At 43.4% G+C, this 18,001-nt stretch overlaps 1 protein-coding gene across 1 annotated transcript in view; it reads left to right on the top strand.

Annotated features, from left to right (window-relative positions):
* The first annotated feature begins 6,572 nt into the window (after positions 1-6,572).
* The window catches only part of LOC112265297 (serine/threonine-protein kinase PAK 4), a 36,706-nt gene continuing 25,277 nt past the window's right edge, over positions 6,573-18,001 (top strand). Inside the window, exon 1 of the mRNA XM_024442453.2 lies at positions 6,573-6,725. The gene's annotated coding sequence lies outside the window, so the exon portion shown is untranslated. The remainder of the gene's footprint in view (positions 6,726-18,001) is intronic.

Here is an 18,001-nt window from a genome sequence, read left to right as displayed (position 1 = left end):
GGTCATTGTTATATAAAAAGTACGTGAACTATCATATGCCAGTCTTCTGTTCCTATCTATAACCACAGTATCTGTTGTCCTTGGTGACCTTCCAAAAATAATGATATACTAATACATCCAGTTGCAATTGGACATTAATATTGTATTTTGACGTAACGGAAGCACACAAGTAACATTGTATACAGTTGAATTCGAAAGTTTACATACAAGTCATTAAAACTAATTTTTCAACCACAAATTTCTTGTTAACAAACAATAGTTTTGGCAAGTTGGTTAGGACATCTACGTTGTGCATGACACAAGTAATTTTTCCAACAATTGTTTACAGACAGTTATAATTCACAGTATCACAGTTCCAGTGGGTCAGAAGTTTACAAACACTAAATGTGCCTTTAAACAGCTTGGAAAATTACAGAAAATGATGTCATGGCTTTAGAAGCTTCTGATAGGCTAAATGACATCATTTGAGTCAATTGGAGGTGTAGCTGTGGATGTATTTCAAGGCCTACCTTCAAACTCAGTGCCTCTTTGCTTGACATAATGGGAAAATCAAAAGAAATCAGCCAAGACTTCAGAAAATAAATTGCAGACCTCCACAAGTCTGGTTCATCCTTGGGAGCAATTTCTAAACGCCTGAAGGTACCACGTTCATCTGTACAAACAATAGTACGTAAGTATAAACGCCATGGGACCGCTCAGGAAGGAGGCGCATTCTGTCTCCTAGAGATTAACGTACCTTGGTGTGAAAAGTGTAAATCAATTTCCAGATCTATATCCACAGTAAAACGAGTCCTATATCAACATAACCTTAAAGGCCGCTCAGCAAGGAAGAAGCCACTGCTCCAAAACCGCCATAAAAAAGCCAGACTACGGTTTGCAATGGCACATGGGGACAAAGATCGTACTTTTTGGAGAAATGTCCTCTGGTCTGATGTAACAAAAATATAACTATTTGGCCATCGTTATGTTCGGAGGAAAAAGGGAGAGGCTTGCAAGCTGAAGAACGCCATCCCAACCGTGAAGCATCATGTTTACATACACTTAGGTTGCGGCAGGAAACCTAGTGGTTAGAGCGTTGGACTAGTAACTGAAAGGTTGCAAGATTGAATCCCTGAGCTGACAAGGTAAAAATCTGTCATTCTGCCCATGAATAAGGCAGTTAGCCCACTGTTCCTAGGCCGTCATTGAGAATAAGAATTTGTGCTTTTAACTGACTTGCCTAGTTAAAGGTTAAAAAAAAATCTTATGGAACATTTGTGGGCAGAACTGAAAAAGCATGTATGAGCAAGGAGGCCAACAAACCTGACTCAGTTACACCAGCTCTGTCAACAGGAATGGGCCAAAATTCACTCAACTTATTGTGGGAAGCTTGTGGAAGGCTACATGAAACGTTTACCCCAAGTTAAACCATTTAAAGACAATGCTACCAAAAACTAATTGAGTGTATGTAAACTTCTGACCCACTGGGAATGTGATGAAAGAATTAAAAGCCTAAATAAATCATTATCTCTACTATTATTCTGACATTTCACATTCTTAAAATAAAGTGTTGATCCTAACTGACCTAAGATAGGGAGTTTGTACTTGGATTAAATGTCAGGAATTGTGAAAAACTGAGTTTAAATGTATTTGGTGTATGTAAACTTCCGTAAACTTCCGACCAACTGTATGGCGACTAATATGTAGCGAGGGCCAGCCGACTAGAGCATACAGGTTGCAGTGGTGGGTGGTATATGGGGCTTTGGTGACAAAACGGATGGCACTGTGATAGACTGCATCCAGTTTGCTGAGTAGAGTATTGGAAGCTATTTTGTAAATGACATTGCCGAAGTCAAGGATCGGTAGGATAGTCAGTTTTACGAGGGTAAGTTTGGCGGCGTTAGTGAAGGAGGCTTTGTTGCGTAATAGGAAGCCGATTCTAGATTTAATTTTGGATTGGAGATGTTTAATATGAGTCTGGAAGGAGAGTTTACAGTCTATCCAGACACCTAGGTATTTGTAGTTGTCCACATATTCTAGGTCAGAACCGTCCAGAGTAGTGATGCTGGTCGGGCGGGTGCGGGCAGCGATCAGTTGTAAAGCATGCATTTGGTTTTACTAGCATTTAAAAGCAGTTGGAGGCCACGGAAGGAGTGTTGTATGGCATTGAAGCTTGTTTGGAGATTAGTTAACACAGTGTCCAAAGAAGGGCCAGATGTATACAGAATGGTGTCTTCTGCGTAGAGGAGGATCAGGGAATCACCCGCAGCAAGAGCGACATCATTGATATATACAGAGAAAAGTGTCGGCCCAAGAATTGAACCATGTGGTACCCCCATAGAGTCTGCCAGAGGTCTGGACAATAGGCCCTCCAATTTCACACACTGAACTCTATCTGAGAAGTAGTTGGTGAACCAGGCGAGGCAGTCATTTGAGAAACCAAGGCTGTTGAGTCTGCCGATTAGAATGAGGTGATTGACAGAGTCGAAAACCTTGGCCAGGTCGATGAAGACAGCTGCACAGTACTGTCTTATCGATGGCGGTTATGATATCGTTTAGTACCTTGAGCGTGGCTGAGGTGCACCCGTGACCAGCTCAGAAACCGGATTGCACAGCTGAGAAGGTACGGTGGGATTCAAAATGGTCAGTGATCTGTTTATTAACTTGGCTTTCCAAGACTTTAGAAAGGCAGGGCAGGATGGATATAGGTCTATAACAGTTTGGGTCTAGAGCGTCCCACTCTTTGAAGAGGGGGATGACCGTGGCAGTTTTCCAATCTTTAGGGATCTCGGACGATTCGAAAGAGAGGTTGAACAAACTGGTAATAGGGGTTGCAACAATGGCAGTGGATAATTTTAGAAATAGAGGGTCCAGATTGTCTAGCCCATCTGATTTGTACGGGTCCAGGTTTTGCAGCTCTTTCAGAACATCTGCTGTATGGATTTGGGTGAAGCTGAGGAGGCTTGGGCAAGTAGCTGTGGGGGGTGTGGAGCTGTTGGCCGGGGTTGGGGTAGCCAGGAGGAAAGCATGGCCAGTCATAGAGAAATGCTTATTGGAATTCTCGATTATCGTGGATTTATTGGTTGTGACAGTGTTACCTAGCGTCAGTGCAGTGGGCAGCTGGGAGGAGGTGCTATTATTCTCCATGGACTTTACAGTGTCCCAAAACTTTTTGGAGTTAGAGCTACAGGATTCAAATTTCTGTCTGAAAAAGCTAGCCTTTGCTTTCCTGACTGACTGCGTGTATTGGTTCCTGACTTCCCTAAAAAGTTGCATATCGTGGGGACTATTCGATGCTAGTGCAGTCCGCCACATGATTTTTTTGTGCTGGTCGAGGGCAGTCGGGTCTGGAGTGAACCAAGGGCTATATCTGTTCTTAGTTCTACATTTTTTGAAAGGGGCATGCTTATTTAAGATGGTGAGGAAATGACTTTGAAAGAATGACCAGGCATCCTCGACTGATGGGATGAGGTCAATATCCTTCCAGGATACCTGGGCCAAGTCGATTAGAAAGGCATGCTCACAGAAGTGTTTTAGGGAGCGTTTGACAGTGATGAGGGGTGGTTGTTTGACCGCGGACCCATAGTGGATGCAGGCAATGAGACAGTGATCGCTGAGATCCCGATTGAAAACAACAGAGGTATATTTGGACGGCAAGTTGGTCAGGATAATATCTATGAGGGTGCCCATGTTTATGGATTTAGGGTTGTACAAAAGTGGGTTCCTTGATAATTTGTGTGAGATTGAGGGCAACTATCTTAGATTTTAGGACTGCCAGGGTGTTAAGCATATCCCAGTTTAGGTCACCTAACAGAACGAACTCGGAAGATAGATGGGGGGTCAGAGGGGGGTCTATAACAGGCTGCAACAGAGAGAGACTTATTTCTGGAGAGATTAATTTTTTTAAATTAGAAGCTCGAACTGTTTGGGCATAGACCTGGAAAGTATGGCAGAACTTTGCAGGCTATCTCCGGAGTAGATTGCAACTCCTCCCGCTTTGGCAGTTCTATCTTGACGGAAAATGTTGTAGTTTGGTGTGGAAATCTCCGAATTTTTGGTGGCCTTCCCAAACCAGGATTCAGACACGGCAAGGACATCAGGGTTGGCGGAGTGTGCTAACAAACGTAGGTAGGAGGCTTCTGATGTTAACATGCATGAAACCAAGGCTTTTCCGGTTACAGACGTCATCAAATGAGAGTGCCTGGGGACACGCAGGGACTGGGTTAACCTCTGAATCACCCGAGGAACAGAGGAGGAGTAGGTTGAGCTTACGGCTAAAGGCTATCAAAACTGGTCGTCTGGTGCGTTGGGGACAGAGAATAAAAGGAGCAGATTTCTGGGAGTGGTAGAATAGATTCAGGGCATAATGTACAGATAGGGGTATGGTGGGGTGCGGGTACATTGGAGGTAAACCAAGGCACTGAGTGATGATGAGAGAGGTAGCATGGATGCACTAGTTATGCTGGGTGAGGTCACCACATGTGTGGGAGATGGGACAAAGGAGGTGTCTGAGGCATGCTGAGTGGGACTAGGGGCTCCACAGTAAGCTAAAACAATGATAACTATCCTAAACAACAGTATACAAGGCATATTGACATTTGAGAGAGACATTAAGCGAGGCATAAAGCAATCACAGGTGTTGATTAGCAGGTGTTGAAGACAACAACGGGTAAGACAACAACAGCTAATCAGCTAAGACAACAACAACAGATACATGTGTAATGGGACTCCAAGACTGAGGTGGTGGAGGAAGACGCATCTTGTAGAGGATTGTAGTTTTCTGAGTGTGGCTCTGGAGAGGTGTCAGTCAGAGGGATGTGAAGTCCAGGCCCAGCAGTGCTCAGCAGCAATCGTCTGGGTGTCATCCATTTCCAGCAGCTACCAGGGGGTTTGGTGGAGTTGACTTCTGTGGGAGGCTGGTCAATAGGTGAATGTGTCCTCTCTTCAGCCAGCTAGAGATTCATGGGTGTTATCTGCGGTCCGTGGGAGTTTTGCGGCACACATCATTGGGACCTGTCGCCAACCCCTGCTGTTCCTCTATGGTGGCATTTACCGCAGCCTCACCCAGTGCAGCTAGGATGAAGTGGGCCATCTGGACCTTCCCTTCTTCCATGGCCTGGAGAAAGATTCCCACGCCAGATCGCTGTTTGATCAGACCACCTGGTGCATCCATGGGCATCATGTCAGCAGGTGTGCCAAGGTGTGAAGAAGAGCTCAACACATTCACTCTCTTTCCATCAACACTCACTATAACATCCCATAATGTGGATTGAGTGGGCATGGTCAGTCTGTATTGCAATGTGCCCAATAACTGTGAGGAATTTTTATGAATAATGACGAAACAATATCTACATTTTAAATAGAACTATAACTAATGAAACTTATACTCTGTTTTATTATATCTGATTAATAATATTAATTCATAAGGGAGGGATTGTGGAGCATGAAACAGGGGGTAATTAAATCAAATAAATACCATTCTAGCCAGGTTGGAGAGGACTGGAATTGTGGGTTTTTAAGTAAGCAAAAAGGGTCGTTAACCTATGGTTGAAGCGACTCAACTTAGCTCTGGGATGTTTAGATAAGGCAGAGAGTGTTTTCCATTATCTGGAACTGTCTTCTAAATAGTGATGGATGAAGGTGAAGATTCCAGAAGTTAATCTAGATAAGTTTGTGTCTGGAGTGAGCGAGCTAGTGGGTTGGAATAAACCTTTGAACAGTTCTGTCCTGGTCGATAGGGGGAAGGACATTTTATAACCTATGACGTCATATTTTGTATATAAACTGTTGTTCGTGGTTTCATGGCAGTGCGCTCCGAGAATAAATACTTTTATCTAATTTTGATAAGACTGGTCTCTGTCTATTTTATGCAAATAGGAATCTTACAAATTCTTACAAAATAGACTGAGTGATTAAAATAATGTACAATTATAGGAACTATGAAATTCCAATGACAATAACACATTGATTAGATGGAAAGACCCCCCAGCTGTCAACACTCTCCATTACTGTCCCTCCCTCCCTCGGTCTCTCTCTTTGTTCTCTCAAATATTTGATGCCAATGAGCCTTTAACCTTTTTTTAACCCATGTAGATATATTTTAATACCATCATCCTTTTGTGGTGCTGATGCTCTTTCAGTTTATTGGAGGTGGTATGTTGCTATGGTGACACTAAAAGCACATGACAGGTAGGCTCTTTGTATTTTGGTAAGGGGACCGTGAGGGGGAGTTAAAGGGCTCACCTTTCATTATGTTGAGATGTAACATACCCAGGGCATTATATTGAGGTTTGTAGCATACCCTGGACAAAAAAAGCATGTTCAGTGGTAATTCTCGATTGATCATGGTTTGCCCATAGAGTTGCATTTATGGGGTTACCCAGAGCTGTATATTTAGATACATAAATGGCTCTGGGGCAACCATGCTGAACTCCCTAGTCATTACCCTCCTTTTAGTGTTAAACCAACTGTGATTTTGGCAAAGTTAATAGTGAACGGTTCCTGATGTCATATCAGTCAAATCAAATATATCAATAATTCAATCAATCAGTATGATTGTTTTGGTTGCTACGGAGCTCGAGCTTGTAGTCGTAGCAGTTCCCCGGATGTAGTGTTACCACCAGCAGCCTCAACATGGCGACAAGAAAGTGAGACTTCGTCTAATGCTACTGAATTTTGGACAGCTTATTTTATTAAGCAAATCAATAAACTATCGTAATTTAAGCGGTGCACGAAGGAAATTTAAGGTAATTATGACTCTAATAATTAATTTCATTCATTCAGCTGCGCCTACTGTTGGCTAGCTATCTATCTTAGCTAGCCAGCCCAAACTAAGTCAAGCTAGCTAGCTGGTTGCTACCATTACTACTAGCTAACAAGTGGCGAGCTAAAGTGAAATTGTTTGGATAGTTTGGCTAGTGAACAAAAAACGGACTTTTCTAGAATAAGAGTACCTTTATGTAATAAAGTAATTGATGATGGATCGGGAAACCCAGCTAACTCAGTGAAATTAGTCACAAGAGCTAACGTTAGGCTACTATTATTGTAAAAATATACAGCTACCATAACTAACGTTAGGTTACTCTTATTGTAAAAATGTACAGCTACTATAACTAGCTAGCAGCCAATAACAACCTCTAAGCTAGTTTAGTGAGCTGACATATCCAACTGGTAAACTAACATTACCTTGGTTAAAGTTAGTTAGTAATCCACTGCTATAGCTAGAAACCTTGCACCTCAAAGTACTATAGCTGTAATGCTGAGAAACAATGATTTTGTTAGCTACCTCTAACGATTCAAACACGCCCTAAAGTCTAGGGGAGCTATGTGATGTGCGTTGTCTCTGCTGTAACGTTAGTGTAGTAGGACTAGGAGGAAGCAATTACTTTGTTTGGAAAGTCGAGATTTGAGGTTCTAACCTTTGTTAGATGCAGTCTATTCTAGCTATTTGCTCTACTGAAGAATTCAGGCCTTCTATTATGGCCTTATTTAATGTCTTGTAAGAAGAACAGGTCTGCAGGTAGCCTAGGGGTTCAGAGCGTATGTAGGTCGCTGGTTCGAGTTCCCGAGCCGACTAGGTGAACAATCTGTCTGTGCCCTTGAGCAAGGCACTTAACCTTCATTGCTCCAGGGTCGCCATCAATAATGGCTGTTCCCTGGCCGTGACCCCATACCCAGACGGTGTCTCAGTGGGATATGCAAAACAAATGTCTAATTCACACACAATACACATTTGTACATAGGACAAATGTAAGCACTCACCTAATTATTATTAATCTGATCTATGAAATCCTGTACTCTAGCCCTGTACCGATCCTGTGCAGAGGTTGTTATGTGGTCTGCCACTGCGAGGACGATCAGCTGTCCACCCTGTCTCCCTGTAGCACTGTCTTAGGCGTCTCACAGTACGGACATTGCAATTTATTACCCTGGCCACATCTGCAGTCCAAATGCCTCCGTGCAGCATGCCTAAGGCATGTTCACACAGATGAGCAGGGACCCTGGGCATCTTCCTTTTGCTGTTTTTCAGAGTATGTAGAAAGGCCTCTTTAGTGTCCTAAGTTTTCATAACTGACCTTAATTGCCTACCGTCTGTAAGCTGTTAGTGTCATAACTACCGTTCCACAGGTGCATGTTCATTAATTGTTTATGGTTCATTGAACAAGCATGGGAAACAGTGTTTAAAGCCTTTACAATGAAGATCTGTGAAGTTATTTGGATTTTTCCGAATGATCTTTGAAAGACAGGGTCCTGAAAAGGGGACTTTTCTTTTTTTTGCTGAGTTTATATTCAAATGCCAGTATGCATTCTACAAATGGCGGAATAGGCTAAATATGATAACATAACAACTGATGGCATTAGCTAACCTTTGTAGCTAGCTAGCAAGCAATGCTAAAGGGATTGCAAACCGGTTAGCATAACTCTTGCCAAACACCTTTTTTCCCCTTCTAAATAATAGCTGCCTGGGTAGCATTTATGATGCCAGCATACACATTCCTCACATATTACAATGAAAAGGTGCCTCTCAGTCCCAAAACACAGGTTTTCAGGAGACTTGTGGGAGGAGTGCTGATGATGTTGCTGATGATGTTGCCCACAGTATGTGCTTTCGGGAAGCCTAGACTGAGGAGAAATCTGCACACAATGCATCCCTGACTACCTCCTGAAATGGTCAGCCGGATCTGAACACAATCAGACCACTTAGCGCCTTTTTGAGTCTATACCAGTCTTTTCAATGGGATCTTCGTATTCTGATAGCAGAAGTTGCATGTAAGTGTCAGGTGGAGACATACCCCCCCTCTTTTTTTCCTATCCTTACTTTTAGAGACTTAGCAGCTGATAAGTGTATAGTGCTGGTGTGACAGGGTGCAAGTAAGCAGGGTTGTGCAATCAGTGCTGGGCACTCCACACATTCCTGGCATGTCTGAGTACTGCTGAGGGTCACACAGACGGAACCCCTGCACTCTACCCACTCAAAGACCTACACTACACCCAGTCACCCCCAATAACTCAATCTGTAGCACCAAGCCATCTCTGTTTGTTAGGGATGGGTGTTTGAGATCAACAGACACAGTGATAAGCTGTAAGGGGTTTTGGAATAGTCATGACTAGTGTGCTCCACCACCTAGGCTGTGTCAAATTATTAAGCTCTTCAGTTTTGTGCTGTTAGGACATTGACAGGGTATCTACACACTGCCCAGAAACAGACTGGCTGTTTTAGTTTGTTCACCGACAACCGCTGTGATAGGTGGCTATTTATCAGAACCAACACGTTTCTGATAAGCATTTTTGTGTGGCATAGGCAAATTTTTTGCCCCATGAATTCTGAGAGATTGGCAAGGAAGCGAATAAAATGGGAAGCAAATTCTAGGATGCCTGGCCTATGCTTTCACTGGTGGTCAGTAGAAAAGCTGTTTTATTACTGCTCTGTGCTCTCAGATGTATTTTTTTGGTGGTGGTTATTCAGAGAACTCCATGTCCAGACCATTCAGGTCACTGATAGTTAGGCTTATAATTGTAACTCTCTAACAGGAGGCTTCAATTAGCCCCGTCTCTCATTTCCCTTTTTTCTGCCTGTATAAATCCCCTTTTAGTAGAGAGCGGAGTGGTGCAGCAGCGTGGGGTTGTAGTGGAGACACCCTAGATCAGAGGCTGCAGCCACACTGGGTTCACATGATCACGGGCGGCATGTTGTCGTTCTTTTGATCTGAGCCCTACGGTTGCCTCCATAGGGGAGAAAAACACAGCTGAATAAATCAGACAGAGAAATAGGAGGCATCAGTTGCCTCTAGTGCTGATTTATAGAGGATGACTTACATGCTTTCATTGGTCACGTTTGTAGACCACATACGAACGTGTGGATAAGTTAAACCTGAACATGTAGGGCATAGACTAGGCCCAAAACCAGACTTCCAGTGTATGTTCAGATGTTAATGGCCATTGTGTGACTTCTTCTCACCATTTTAGCTACCAAAGTAATGTAGGCTAGCCGATAATGTGGTGTTTTTTTTCTCTCCCCCTACTCGCTAATCCAGACCCTGTAGGCCTACTTACAGTGCATTCGAAAAGTATTCAGACCCCTTGTCTTTTTTCACATTTTCTTACATTACAGCCTTATTCTAAAATATTTTTTTCCTCATCAATCTACACACAGTACCCCATAATGCCAAAGCAAAAACAGATTTTTTACATTTTTTAAAATGTAACTGAAATATCATATTTACATAAGTATTCAGACCCTTTACTCCGTACTTTGAAGCACCTTTGGCAGTGATTACAGCCTCTACTCTTCTTGGGTATGACTCTACAAGCTTGGCACACCTGTACTTGGGGAGTTACTCCCATTCTTCTCTGCAGATTCTCTCTAGATCCTCTCAAGCTCTGTAAGGATGGCTGGGTAGTGTCGCTACATAGCTCTTTTCAGGTCTCTCCAGATATGTTCGATCAGGTTCGAGTCCAGGCTCTGGCTGGGAAACTCAAGGACATTGAAACTTGTCCTGAAGCCACTTTTGCATTGTCTTGGCTGTGTGCTTAGGGTCGTTGTCCTGTTGGAAGGGCAACCTTTGCCCTAGTCTGAGGACCTGAGCACTCTGGAGCAGGTTTTCATCAAGGATCTCTCTCTACTTTGCTCTGTTCAACTTTCCCTCGAGCCTGACTAGTCTCCCAGTCACTGCTGCTGAAAAACATCCCCACAGCATGATGCTGCAACCCATGCTTCACTGTATGGATGGCGCAAGGGTTTCCTCCAGACGTGATGCTTGGCATTCAGGCCAAGGAGTTCAATCTTGGTTTCATCAGACCAGAGAATCTTGTTTCTCATGGTCTGAGGGTCCTTTAGGTGCCTTTTGGCAAACTCAAAGCCGGCTGTCATTTGCTTTTTACTGAGGAGTAGCTTCCGCCTGGCCACTCTACCATAAAGGCCTGATTGGTGGAGTGCTGCAGAGATGGAAGAACCTTCCAGAAGGACAACCATCTCCACAGTGGACCTCAAGAGCACTGTCAGGGACCACTCTGTTCTTGGTCACCTCCCTGACCAATGCCCTTCTCCCCCGATTGCTCAGTTTGTCTGGGTGGCCAGCTCTAGGAAGAGTCTTGGTGGTTCCAAACTTCTTCCATTTAAAAGTAATTGACACTTTGTTCTTGATGCCAACAATACTGCAGAAATGTTTTGTTATCCTTCTCCAGATCTGTGCCTCGACACAATCCTGTCTCTGAACTCTACGGACAATTCCTTCGAGCCCATGACTTGGTTTTTGCTCTGACATGCACTGTCAACTGTGGGACCTTACATTGACATGATTTTGGAAGGCACACACCTGTCTATCAATTGAATTTACCACAGGTGGATTCCAATCAAGTTGTAGGAGGATCAATGGAAACAGGATGCACCTGAGCTCAATATCAAGTCTCATAGCAAAGGGTCTGAATATTTATGTAAATAAGGTTTTTCAGATTTTTAGAAAAAAAAGTTTTTTGCTTTGTCAAATTTGGGGTGTTGTGTGTAGATTGAGTGGGAAAATGTATTTAATCAATTTTAGAATAAGGCTTTAATTAACAAAATGTGTAAATAGTCAAGGAGTCTGAATACCTTCTGAATGCACTATTTCATGTTTTTTAGGGGCCCTCTCTCTCTCTGCCCCTGGCGAAAGGTGGAGTCAGCTTTTCATTTGAAGGGCTTTAGCACAGCTACTGCTATTTTCACAGCATGCCTCACTATTTGTCTATGAAAATGCTTTCATCTGCCCTTGACCCAGGGAGGCGCCTCACTTTCCAACTTTCAACTAGATGGAGTCTATCCCTCATTCAGTCTTTAACTCACTTTCTCTCTCTGATTTATAATTTTATAAACACAGAATCTAATGGACTTTCTCATCAGTAGCGCTTCTCTCTCTCCCTCGCTTGCACATTCCTGTCTCGCTTTCTCTTTCACTGAGTCCTACCTCACTGTCTTCGGAGCAACTTAGTCTCACTGAGTGGAGTGACCAGAGGATATTATGCTGTAGTCCTGAATATGTGAAGTAGACTGGTCATCTCTTCAGCCCTGGCTTCACATTCTCATTCTCCTGCATTTCAGTTTTACATTGCCTTTAACCAGTGATTGCAGCTGGCTAGCGTTGTTTTCAGACAAGGCTGATGTCACTCTGTGGGTAACCGTGATGGCATCGTGAATCTCTTGTCATCTATGTCTCTTAAACAAAGCCCTCTCTGTGTAGGTCAGCCTGACTGTAATATAGGCTCAGTGTGGTAGACTATAGGCTACACACAGTGCAGTGAATTGTTTGCAATGTGTAATCGTTTCAATCGGAGAGGTCCACAATCAAGCCAGGACCTGCTTCCCTGGCAATAGAAAGGTCTTGTGTACACAGCTTGGCAGGGGATTGTGGGTAATGGGCTGGCCGCATTTCACCTCTGCTTTAACTGTTGCACAATGAGAGAATAGAATAATGAATTGTGGGTGCAAAACCAGAAGAAAAGGTGCTGTTGTTGCATTATGCAGGCATAACCCTGGAATATTCTAAGTGAATGAGGCAGTGTTTTTGTTCCTGCCGGTGAATAGGCCCTGCCACTGTATGCATGAAAAGAAGAGCACTGAATGTGCAGACTGAGCAAAGACTTAGCTTTGACTGCCATTTTTATATTAATATCATACATTTATTTTTGTATTTCACACCAACATTTCCAAGCTGCTCTGCACAAGCTAGATATTAGCCTAGGGGGGCAACTTTGACTTTGTTTACATGTGGTCATACAAGTGCTTGACAGTATGACTTCATTTTTGTTTTGATGATGGTAACATATCATAGGCTAATTACAGGGCTAAGCACTGGAACATTAACTTGCCAATTACAGTGTGTAAGCTGTAGCTATGTGATTCGTACATCCATGTTCTGCCCCAAACGGAGCTTCTTTGAAATTGGAGAATGTGGGTTGACGAGTACGGTTTATTTTTTCATCTGTACTGTTTGCTGTGATTTCTCCCAGGTCCTTTGTGATGTGTGGACCTACTATGTTGAGGTGCAGCCCTCCATGGGCTGCTAGGCTTTGTGTGGTTTGCTGTTTGCACTGGAGAGATGGAGAGAGCTCTAGAGCAGGGATGGGTCACTCCAGTACTCAGGGGCCGGAGTGGAGTCACACTTTACCCCCATCCCTAGCAAACACAGCTGATTACGCTAATTGCATTCTAAACTGAAGGTCCTGATTAGTTGATTATTGTAGTCAGGTGTGTTAGCTGGGGCTGGTGCAAAAGTGACATAAATCAGGCCCCCAAGGACTGAATTTTCCCATCCCTGCTCTAGAGGCTGACCAAGACCACTAGTTCTTGGGCCCAGCAGCACAATAGCATACTGTGACATAAGCTGTGTTTGAATACCCATACTGTATACTACATACTTCATGAGTATATACTATTAGGTCATTTTAGTATACTGTAAACTAATGGTATCGTTTCAGTTGAGGGTACCAGCGCTTCACCTGTCTACCGGAAGTTGATGCTGTTGCTATGCAACTTTTTGCTAGCTTGTTAGCATAACAAATGACTAGCTAAACATGTTATGATTTCGGGTGTGTTTGTAAATTCAATCTGGAGTGCCAGAGTTCTCCCTGGGCATTCGTCAATCCAGAGTGTTGTCAGATTGACCGTTCATAAATTGAGTGTTTTCGCTCTCGGGAGTGGTCAGAGAGCACACTGGATGCTCTGGCAGAGGAGTAGGGTTTTTCCAAGCGTTCAACGGCAGTCAAGCACCCAAGCTAACTGGCTAACGTTGGCTAGCTACTTCCAGATTCAAATGAGAAAACAACCCAATCTGACCATTTTACTCACCCTAGCAGAGCTGTATAGGCTGTTTTTATGTTATCCAGAGAGTTGGTGACTAACTGTGCTGCTACCAACAATTTCTTTTTTTTTTTTTTTGCCAACGTTTACTGACACCGGCCATATTCAACGGGTGTTGAGCGTTCGTAAATTCATTAGTTATTCTACGCGAGACTGCTCTGAAATCGGAGGAGTGATCTATTGAATCACACGACTATACTACTTAGCTCAGAGTTATGTAAATAATCATGTCAATAAATGTTGGGTAGTTAGTATATTAACTATCTGCTGTCTGGCAAATTTGATGTATTAGTTGCCAACTAACGTTAGGTAACTAGCTAACATACTGATACATACTGCTGTAATGCTATGCGGTTTGTAAGGATAGCGTAGCTTACAAATTGTCAGCCAATGTGTAACAACTTATTGTAAAAGGCATTACATTATTACTTAACATTTGTCATTTGTCATAATTAGTTCAATTAAATCAATGAATTTGTGCTTTGATGCACCAGTACTGACCTCGCCTTCTGGATGATAGCGGGGTGAACAGGCAGTGGCTCGGGTGGTTGTTGTCCTTGATGATCTTTATGGCCTTCCTGTGACATCGGGTGGTGTAGGTGTCCTGGAGGGCAGGTAGTTTGCCCCCGGTGATGCGTTGTGCAGACCTCACTACCCTCTGGAGAGCCTTACGGTTGTGGGCGGAGCAGTTGCCGTACCAGGCGGTGATACAGCCCGACAGGATGCTCTCGATTGTGCATCTGTAGAAGTTTGTATGAGTATTCGAACACAGCTATGGATTACCTGCGCATGGGTATGCATCACTAAGCTACAACGTGATAGCAGCCAGACAAAAACAGCAGAGAAGTTTAGCCTCACTGCCTAGTTACATAAAAAAAAAAAAAAATCTTGTTGCTCTTAGTTGTTGCAGAGGTCAGCCTGATATGGCTGTTTACTTCGTGAATTGCTGACTCTACCTTTTAACTGAATCGGTCAATCAAGTTAACATGAACTCTCCTAATTTGAAATGTAATTGTTTTGTTTCTCAACTGAATCAGCATAGCTTGATATCTCAAACATGCTTGTTAGCTTAGTTTGACAAGATGTTGGAATAGCCCCAGAGTCGTTATGCAATGTAAGTCCTGGCTTGTAAACCCTGCAGGCTCAACTAAGGAGAACCATTATTATGACTATTGAGTTGCAAGCTAGAAGTTAATCTCATGGGGGGCAGGTAGCCTAGTGGTAGGAGCGTTGGACTAGTGACCGGAAGGTTGCAAGATCGAATCCCCAAGCTGACAAGGTAAAAATCTGTCGTTCTGCCCCTGAACAAGGCAGTTAGCCCACTGTTCCTAGGCCATCATTGAAAATAAGAATTTGTGACATTATATATAGTTCTCTCTTTTTCTTGGCCTATGTGACGGCTTGTATTTTTGACAACAATTTTAGGGAGGCCCTTCTCGTTGACTGTAATGAAGTCCAGACAGATTATTTCAGATGTAGTGTTGGCTATCAAAGCACTGACTCCTGTATCCCAGTTAAAGCTCACATTCCATTCTTTATCATTGACCTTTCCACATCCCTCGGCCAGACCTGGAAGTCTGCATGGATTGGCCAAGGCAGCAAGGGCTTTGTTTGAACCCAGCTTCTGGATTGGTTAGTATCTGACATGTCAAGCCCCATTCACATTCACACTGTATTGTTAGGGTGTTTTCACATATAGAAAACTGTTCTTTGTATCTACGCTACCCTTGCCTTTGAATGAGGACTCAACTCTTTTGACAGTTCACTTAAAATATTTTGTGTTCTGAGTCATCTTTGCTTTCACATTGCTAGGTTTAGAAAGGAACCAAGTACTTTTTCCAACATTCACTCAATGCACAAGCCATTCCATCAGAATGTGTTATCGGACAGTTAGATATCTACTTACATTTTGGAATCTAATAGATTGCATTTAGTTAAATTATGAGACATATTTGTAATCAGAAGATACTATTAATATATAAATGTTATTGGTAACAGAATTAATGTCAGAAGAATAACTGCAGATTAAATAATGTTGTAATTGAAAATGTAGGCTCCTGCCCCTTTCATAGTGTTAGGGGTCAAAATCAAACGTTGTTTCTGGTATTATCTTGTATTCCATGGTATAGATCAGCGTATCAGGACACAGAACACTTTAGTTTGAGGTTAGGATTTACCATTGCTGAGATTATTTTCACATGAACAGAAAAGGTCAAAAAGGTTGTGGACAGGTCAATGATGATCCCTGAAAAAAGGCAGCAAATCATCTTGTCTGAATTCTTAATTTCAACACGTTTAGTCCAATGTCTTATATAGTGGTCAAAATATTATGACATTTTCAGGGTTGATGTAGAACATAGGGATGATTCATATAAAATGTTTATGAAATTAATATGCAATATTATGTAAATTAGCCACTTAATATGCATGAATTTAAGCCTGATCATTTAAGGTAGGGTGGTCATATTAACACATTGTCATGCTTTATGCAAAACAACAGTTTGTAACAATTTGAAACAAGTTATGAAATTAGAAAATGTTTAATGCTACTTTTTGCAAATGAGATGTGTAATAATATGATAATTGCTTAATTGGAATTATAAAATACAGCATGTTAACCACCTGAATTTAAATGGGTTTATGTTAACATATATTGCTGTTTTATGCAGAACTGGGAGTCTACGCTGAGGGGTAAAGTGCGCACACCAGGTGTGGTAACAGAGTAACTGAGATTACATGATCATGAACAAAAAGCAGGGTTACTACACTGCTCAAAAAAATAAAGGGAACACTTAAACAACACAATGTAACTCCAAGTCAATCACACTTCTGTGAAATGAAACTGTCCACTTAGGAAGCAACACTGATTGACAATAAATTTCACATGCTGTTGTGCAAATGGAATAGACAACAGGTGGAAATTATAGGCAATTAGCAAGACACCCCCAATAAAGGAGTGGTTCTGCAGGTGGTGACCACAGACCACTTCTCAGTTCCTATGCTTCCTGGCTGATGTTTTGGTCACTTTTGAATGCTGGCGGTGCTTTCACTCTAGTGGTAGCATGAGACGGAGTCTACAACCCACACAAGTGGCTCAGGTAGTGCAGCTCATCCAGGATGGCACATCAATGCGAGCTGTGGCAAGAAGGTTTGCTGTGTCTGTCAGCGTAGTGTCCAGAGCATGGAGGCGCTACCAGGAGACAGGCCAGTACATCAGGAGACGTGGAGGAGGGCAACAACCCAGCAGCAGGATCGCTACCTCCGCCTTTGTGCAAGGGGGAGCAGGAGGAGCACTGCCAGAGCCCAGCAAAATGACCTCCAGCAGGCCACAAATGTGCATGTGTCTGCTCAAACGGTCAGAAACAGACTCCATGAGGGTGGTATGAGGGCCCGACGTCCATAGGTTGGGGTTGTGCTTACAGCCCAACACCGTGCAGGACGTTTGGCATTTGCCAGAGAACACCAAGATTGGCAAATTTGCCACTGGCACCCTGTGCTCTTCACAGATGAAAGCAGGTTCACACTGAGCACATGTGACAGAGTCTGGAGACGCCGTGGAGAACGTTCTGCTGCCTGCAACATCCTCCAGCATGACCGGTTTGGCGGTGGGTCAGTCATGGTGTGGGGTGGCATTTCTTTGGGGGGCCGCACAGCCCTCGTGCTCGTCAGAGGTAGCCGGACTGCCATTAGGTACCGAGATGAGATCCTCAGACCCCTTGTGAGACCATATGCTGGTGCGGTTGGCCCTGGGTTCCTCCTAATGCAAGACAATGCTAGACCTCATGTGGCTGGAGTGTGTCAGCAGTTCCTGCAAGAGGAAGGTGATGCTATGGACTGGCCCGCCCGTTCCCCAGACCTGAATCCAATTGAGCACATCTGGGACATCATGTCTCGCTCCATCCACCAATGCCACGTTGCACCACAGACTGTCCAGGAGTTGGCGGATGCTTTAGTCCAGGTCTGGGAGGAGATCCCTCAGGAGACCATCCGCCACCTCATCAGGAGAATGCCCATGTGTTGTAGGGAGGTCATACAGGCACGTGGAGGCCACACACACACTACTGAGCCTCATTTTGACTTGTTTTAAGGACATTACATCAAAGTTGGATCAGTCTGTAGTGTGGTTTTCCACTTTAATTTTGAGCGTGACTCCAAATCCAGACCTCCATGGGTTGATAAATTTGATTTCCA

The sequence above is a fragment of the Oncorhynchus tshawytscha genome, linkage group LG13 (assembly GCF_018296145.1).
Source record: "Oncorhynchus tshawytscha isolate Ot180627B linkage group LG13, Otsh_v2.0, whole genome shotgun sequence".
Taxonomy (NCBI): Eukaryota; Metazoa; Chordata; class Actinopteri; order Salmoniformes; family Salmonidae; genus Oncorhynchus; species Oncorhynchus tshawytscha.
This window is presented reverse-complemented; position numbering and strand designations above follow the sequence as displayed.